The sequence below is a fragment of the Teleopsis dalmanni genome, chromosome 1, assembly GCF_002237135.1.
Source record: "Teleopsis dalmanni isolate 2A chromosome 1, ASM223713v2, whole genome shotgun sequence".
In the NCBI taxonomy this organism is placed as follows: Eukaryota; Metazoa; Arthropoda; class Insecta; order Diptera; family Diopsidae; genus Teleopsis; species Teleopsis dalmanni.
The window spans coordinates 121283794-121291980 of record NC_051846.1 but is presented as its reverse complement, the minus strand read 5'-3'; the positions used below and the strand labels follow the sequence as shown (position 1 = coordinate 121291980).

General features: G+C 30.3%; 1 long non-coding RNA gene across 2 annotated transcripts; it reads right to left on the bottom strand.

Annotated features, from left to right (window-relative positions):
• Window positions 1–5792: 5792 nt before the first annotated feature.
• LOC119671076 lies at window positions 5793–6905 on the bottom strand. Of its 2 annotated transcripts, none has more exons than XR_005251768.1 (4): window positions 6785–6905; window positions 6359–6721; window positions 6151–6295; window positions 5793–6101 (listed from the first exon to the last, which is right to left on the bottom strand). It is a non-coding gene; the product is annotated as an uncharacterized LOC119671076 (long non-coding RNA). The 2 variants fall into 2 exon arrangements; XR_005251765.1 differs by having other exon boundaries at window positions 5793–6086.
• Window positions 6906–8187: the final 1282 nt, after the last annotated feature.

The window sequence follows — 8187 nt, the reverse complement described above, 5'->3', positions numbered from 1 at the left end:
ATAGATATAGCTTTCTAAATAAATAAAGAAGCTATTGTAAGATTTAAGTTAAGTTTAAGAAGACAGTTGTTTTATGGTGGCCAAGAGAACGTGATCTATAAAAGTTCACAGTAATGTTACAAGATAAAAAGTTATAATAAAAATAAAGTTATATCAAAAATGATTAATTAATTAAAATAATAGTAAAGTTATATCAAAGTAAACAAAGTGTTTTAATTACGAAAGTAGAACTAAACTAAATCTCAACACATGGCGATCCTGCCTCACTGCGTAAACGCAGTATAAGAACCGAAAAACTAAAAGTGAAGTGTGTTTAAAAGTGATACTAAAATGTATAAAAATAAATTATTATTTAAATAAAATAATTAAACATAGTTAACACTTAAATGTGACTAAACGTGAAATAACAAAACCAAAAAGAAAAATATAAAAATTAAAATATATGTATTGAAGACATGAAAAATTTAAATAAAATAAAATTAAATAACATAATAACTTTTAAAAATAAATAAGTGTAGTCACCTTGAACCACTAACTTGATGAAAACTTAATAATAACACAAAGCAAAAACTGATTAAATACCATCACATTAATTGGATATAAATATCACCACATCATTTGAAAACAAATACCAACAGGATACAGGATACAAATACCATCATATCAACAACAATCACTACACAATGGGTTGGTTTTCTAGTGACAATAATCAGGAAATAAAGGCTAGCATCAGCAACAATCAACAGATGTCATCATCCAGCCAAGATTATACACAGGTATTAATTACAGTAGTAGTTTTAAATATAATTATGTACGTAGCTTATAAAATAAATATGTATTTTAAACAATATGTACATAAACATAAACATAATGTCTCACAAAATGTTTAAATGAATAAAATAAGAACCGAAATTCATATATTTTTATATTTTATTGACGAACAAAAAATTGATTACAAAAACAAAATTTATTTTTAAATACAATCTTTAAAAAAATTTAATACAATATATATAAAACAAAAAAAAAAAAAGATAAAACTAAAAAGATGAAACTAATATTATCCAATATGTAATAAAATTTTTTCCACCATTTTATATATCATTTAATTATAAATTATTTATGTGAATTCCACCAATATATATATCATTTACTATTCAAATAAAAAACAATTAAATGTAATATCTATATTGTTTATATTGTCATATTGTAACATTGTTTTGTTGTCCCCAATTGTTTTGTCCCTTCTTTCTCCTATCATAGTTGTTGTAAAATTTTTTTATTGGTCCATTCTTATGTCAGAAATAACATTAGTTACTGATTGTATTAGTGAGGTCCATTTAATCCTTAAAAACGCAAAGAAATCATCAAATAGAGGGTATACGACAGCCACTATAACAGAAAAAATCAGCGTCTACACTATATACATAGTAAAGTTAGTGCTATATACAAAACAGTAGAAATAGAAAAGATTAACTCCTTGATAGAGACTTTTGTCGATAAATACAATTCAGCAAAAAATTATCTATCCAAAATGAATAACCAGAACAACGTTGACCATACAAATACACCAAATACTAATAATACAAATACAAATACAATTACCCCAAATACTACAATGACTAATCAACCATTAAATACTGAAGCTTTGGAAAAATACCTTCCAATATTCACTGGAAAAGTGTCTGAGCTAAACGGATTCATATTTAGGTTAAAAGACAGTTACAATAAATTACGGGAAGCAGATAAAAGCTATTTTATCGAATACGTAGTTGAATTTGCATTCAACTACAGTACAACGTACGTATTAGAGTTAGTCCCATTGGTTTTCCACAATCTATTAAAGAACTCATTGATAATCTAAGAGAAAATTTTGTATCAGAAGATACAGTCCCTAAACTCTTACAAAAACTAAATGACACAAAACAAGGTAATTCAAATATAAAAGACTATGGTGATAAAATGTCTGATATTTTATCAAAACTCAACAATGCGTCGTTGCTAAAGAGAAACTACGACAAATGCTCACCAGAGGGTATAGCAATTATCCAATGTAATGATGATAACGCATTGTTAGCGTACAAAAAAGGTTTAAACCATTTATATTTCCAAACTGTGCAAGCTGCACAACCGACAAGCTTCAATAAGGCTAGGCTATTTGCAGAGAATATGGATATACCTACTCAGCAACAACAGTTATTAGCCTATAACTTAACATTTAATAGATTTCCTAATTACCGACATCTCGGTAACAATAATTCAAATCGAAGGAATTACCATACTAATGGTAATCGATATAACGGAAATAAAGGAAATTTTAATAACGGAAATATTAGTAATACACACTCAAACTGGAATGGAAACCATAGATATCAAAATACTAGAAACCAAGGCAATTACAATGCAAACGCGAACCGTGCAAACAACAACCGGTACAATAATGGAAGCGCATCAAATAATCGCAATATACCAAATAGGCGTGTGCGTATAACTAACGCTCAGGAAAACTACGAGCAACCAGAGATGGAATTGGAGAACCATCCACTGGTTCGAAATTAAATACTGTAAAAATTCTAAACCAGACCCTGTCTAACTATGTTTCAATTTTCTGTTCTGAATTAAACATAATTATAAGATTATTAATAGATACTGGTGCCGAAGTGTCTATTATAAAAAACCTTAACGTTGACTATAACTCTGACTTCACATACAAACTAACAGGTATAACGAGTGAACACGTACTATCCCTAGGAACATCAAAATTAAGCTTACTTTTCGAAGGAATATGGATAACGCAAACTTTCGCAGTGGTAACAGAGGATTTTCCAATCGAGGTAGACGGTATTTTGGAGTCATCGACTATTATTCTTTTACTCTAACGATACAGTCAGGCAATAAACAAGCAGAAATCCCAATAGTATGCAAACCAATTACTATTGAAGCTAGAACGGAACGTGTCTTACCAGTAGATGTACATTTTGATGAAGATACTGTTTTGTTCAACAAAGAAATCAGTAAAGGTGTCTTCATGGCTAATACAATTGTGCCAGCGAAAGGCAATTGCCACATAAGAATTGTGAATACTAATAATCACAATGTTACTATAAATAAATTACAGCTGAAGTCACAACCCTTACAGTATTATAATATCTTGCAAACGAACAATAGAAATATTAACAATAATAGACTACACAAAATTTTAGATAAACTACAATTAAGTGATGATGACGACACTAGAACGATATTGCCCATAATATCCAAATACCAACATATTTTTCATTTAGATGAAGAACAACTTTCTACAAATAATTTCTATACAGAAAAAATTTCAACTGTGGATAATATCCCAACTTATATAAAAAACTATAGGTTACCTCATTGCCATAACGATGACATCAAATCTCAAGTAAAAAAATTACTTGAAGATGACATAATACAACCATCAAGAAGCCCATATAATTCACCTATACTTTTAGTGCCTAAAAAATCAACAAGCGACAGTAAAAATTGGCGTTTAGTAATAGATTTCAGAAAACTTAACGAGAAAATCGTTAATGATAAGTTTCCCTTGACCCGCTTAGAGGATGTGTTAGATAAATTAGGTAGAGCTAGATATTTTTCCACTCTGGATATGACCAGCTCTTTTCACCAAATACCCATAGATGTCAATTCAAGACCTAAAACAGCATTTTCAACAAATGATGGCCATTATGAGTTCAAGAGACTACCATTTGGCTTAAAAATTTCTTCAAATAGTTTCCAGAGAATGCTAACATTAGCATTAACAGGTCTAGAAACTGAAGCATTTTTATACGTTGACGACATCATAATATTTGGTAACAGCCTAAAACATCACAACATTAATATGGAAAAAGATTCTATGTTGTTACGGACCATAGACCTTTAATCTCATTATTTGTACATAAGAATCCATCTTCAAAGATGACTAGAATTCGAGTAGATCTTTCGGACTACGATTTTGGGATTATATACAAGAAAGGAAAAATCAATACCGATGCGGATGCACTATCACGCATAAAAATAGATACACAAACACTCACAAATCTTATACCAAAACAAGATGACGCCAAGTCCACTAGGAAGCTAGACCTTCCAAATGAAGACGAATTATTGAGACATTTGAAGAAAGAAGATATGAAAAAGATATGCGTAGCTACAAGAAGTAAAACAAAAATTGCACAAACTACGGATAACATTAAAGGAGTTACAAAGCCAATTGGGCATGATCAACTCTATTGTTGGAATTGTACATCCATTAGTGATATACGCAGAGTGAATAGATTACAATCTGTAAACAATGATAAGCTTAAAAAGCAATTTAAAAAAGGTACCATACACGTTACGAAAAACGATGTAACCGTGGTAATGAGCGAAGAACCTACGAAGCCGATTTCGATGGTGAAACTCATTGCAGACATTGAAAATTTAAGAATTTATGAACTAGCGCTAGATGAAAATGATATAATATTCAAAACTATTGAAAAAGAAAATTTTAAAAAAATGGTTAACCAAATACAACAAAATAAACCAGCTGGTAATCGTCTCAAAATATTATTATATGAAGCCCCGGAACACATATCCGATAGCATGAAGCAATACAGACTTATAGAGGAATATCACAACACTCCTCTCGGTGGACACCAAGGAATAAGAAAAACTTTATTAAGATTAAAACAGAAATATACATGGCGTAAAATGAAACAAATGGTATACAAATATATAACTACTTGCGAGAAATGTCAACGAAATAAACAAATAAGGCACACAAAGGAAGAATTACAATTAACTTCTACTCCAAATACATCATTCGAAACAGTCGAAATAGACACAGTAGGACCTTTGCGACTATCAAATGGTTTTAGATACATTTTAACCATGCAATGTGAACTTACAAGATTTATCGTCACATATCCAATGGTTAACAAAGAAGCGAAAACAATTGCCAAGACACTTGTTGAACAATTGATATTGAAATATGGAACATTTAAAATACTAAAGTCAGACAGAGGTACAGAGTTCACGAATGAGCTCATGTCAAATATCACAGAATTGTTACAGATAAAACAAACATTCTCCACACCTTACCATCATGAAACTATAGGTACGGTTGAAAGAAATCACCGTGTACTGAACGAATACTTGCTTAACTTTGCAAACGATGATGACTGGGATAACTGGTTAGAAAATTGAATTAATTAACTATCTACATTCAACTTTTATGTGTAAATGATGTGATTTGTATAAAAAATGAGAAATAAAAATCAGCCCCAAGAGATGGGGTCACCTTTTATACTTTCATATTTATACCTTGGTCGATTAACTTAAAAGTAAGTTTAATTTTTCAGTGCCATTTTAATTTTTCAGCGAATTTAACTTAAAATGGTGTGCCATCTATTAACCAACTTTACACAAACTTTTTGAATAAATAATATAATTAAACTAATTTCGATTTTTTTCAAGTAATTGTGTTTATTAGAGTATTGGATTCAAAGTTTTTTATATATTAACTGTTTTCTGACTTCTGGGATATGGTTGCCCAAACTAGAAAACCAAATCCAAACAAACCGTCGACTTTTGAAAATAGAGGAACTTAAATATACAAAGAATAAAAATTTGAAATAATAAACAAGATTCATTGTTAGTTTTTTAGAAAAAAAATGTATATATTAAAAAAATATAAAAAAAATTAATATGAATATAATAAAAGTTTTTAATTATTGACTTATAAACTATTCTTTATATTATTTCTTATATTTTGTATTACAGACAAATAATGTGATGATAATTCAAGAAAAAATCTTTGTCAGTACTGCAGTCAGAAAAAACATTTTCATCAGTACTGCAATTGGTACTGCAAACATTTATAAATTTTGCGGTTTTTTCTGGAGTGTAATGCATCTCTCCAGCACCAAGAAGACGTTTCCATCTATTTTTCAGCAAGCCATTAGTGCGTTCAATAATATTTCGGCACTTGAAGTGAATGTTATTAAAACTCATTTGCTGCGAACCTTCCTGAGGAAGTCTATTAGGCGACAAGAGCCACGGCTCTAAGGGATATCCTGCATCGCCTAGTAAAATAAAATCTATTTTTTCATTTGGCTTTTAAGTTTTGTTACATTAAATAAATCTCACTTAACAACTAGAAGTTAGCTACACCACGCAAATACTCTTGTTCGAAGTGCTGTCACAGATCGCTTGTGTTTCAAGAAAAGGCGTCATGGTTGGCACCAGAATAAGAGGCATCAACATAACGAATTTTTTACTCATTATCATAAAGCTGCAAAAATTCACTTTTAACTAACTCCAAAACTATATTACATCAACTTAACTTAAAAAATACCTATTTTGTTTCGGAGCAATAATTCGAACATGCGTTCCATCTACGCATCCTGCAACACCTGGAATGTTATGCTTAACATAAAATGCTAAAGCTATTTTCCTTTTTTCCTCAGATGTCTTTGGAACCTTCATCCATTTTGGACATAAGTTAGTTCCAAAAATATTTACAACTTCAGAAAGCACTGAAAATAGGCTGAGATAGGGCGATATTGTGGTCTTTCCTAAAACCTGTCTGATAAGCTCTTTCAGCAAAGAAACGCAAACAACCGCTCAATTTCACAATTGGAGAAACTGCAAATTGCTTCTTTGCAGTAAGTTCCTCTAACAGGTAAATAAATGTTGGTTTATTCATTCTGTAACATTTCTGAAATCAATAATTAAAAAAACGTTTATTTTAAAACCAAATTAAATTTACATTTGTACTTACAAAGAATCAGGCAACTCAAGTGGATTTGCAGCGTTTCGCAAGTTTCTTCGATTGACCCTCAGTTGCAGAATTTCTTGCTCCTGTTCTTGAGCCAAATGCATTTTAAATTTTTTATTTAAATAAACAGTCACAACTGCACAATTCTTTTTACATGTTTATTTTGCTCATTAAAATGAAAGTTTTTATTATTTACTTATAAATTGTAATCTTATATTTTGTGTTGCAATCAAATAATGTGATTTTTATATATGAATCAACATATGATACACAATTCTTTTCTTTGTTTTGCTAATTTTCCCACTTTTCGCCATTGAAAAGTACTGTGGTTGCCAAAATTTAACAAAACAAATTTGTTGTTTCCAAAACAGCTGTCTCCTAAGCAATTCAGAAGGGAGTTGTGTTCTTGGGAATCGCGTGGGAATAGGGAGACTTATTCCCTGGGAGTATTCAGAATTGACCTAAATATTCAAAAACGCAAAGAAAATACATTTACAAAATGCATTCACGATGCTAACAACAGCAACGCACACCAAAACAGAAAAAGAATAAAAACACAACAATTTTTTCCTTAACAAATAATAATGCTCACACCAAATTTTCACAAGTACTAAAACTGATCGAATCTGCAGTCATTCATTTTCGACGACAACATCCATTGATTCATATCACTCGAGTATATGCTATGAAATGTGTACGCACTTTTGTAACGCTGATTCATTAGCACCGGCAATCGTTAACGAAAGCACATTTATACGCATTTATACTTGGTTTTTATGAGTGCACTCTGAGTCATTAGACTTAGACTCGTTGCAGTTCTCTGGTGTTTATACAATATTTCATTAAAAATAAATTGTCATTTTTGCACCACTTTAAATTAATTTTAGTATACAAAAAATTTTTGTTTTGTATGAAGAAACAACTTCATTTCGCTGAAACGAAGATGAAGTTAAGATTTCTGCGAAATTAAGGTGTGTCTGAAAATGTTATTAGCGTTACCGAAAATTAAATTTAAGTTTATGCTAAATAAAGTTATGTCCAAACAATGTTTTACGCACCATTAACCCCAGATCTAATAATCTTATGTAATACAAATAATTATATTAGTTCATATGTAAAATGTAGTACTAAAATCAATTTCGCACAAAAAGTGTACAAATACTCAATATTAATGAAATTGTTCTACCAAATTTTGACATTGTAAGTTGTTTGTAAGGATGCTAGAATTAAAAGGAAGTAGCATGTATGTGCTAACTGATAGTACATCAGTTGTTTTTGTTTGTTATTTTATTGTTTTGGTTGCTAAAAATTGATGCGAAAAATGACATCTGGCAATATACATACAGTCAGCGACAAAACTCTACATACACCCCCCATTTTTGCTAGCTCGTAAATCCAAGGACATA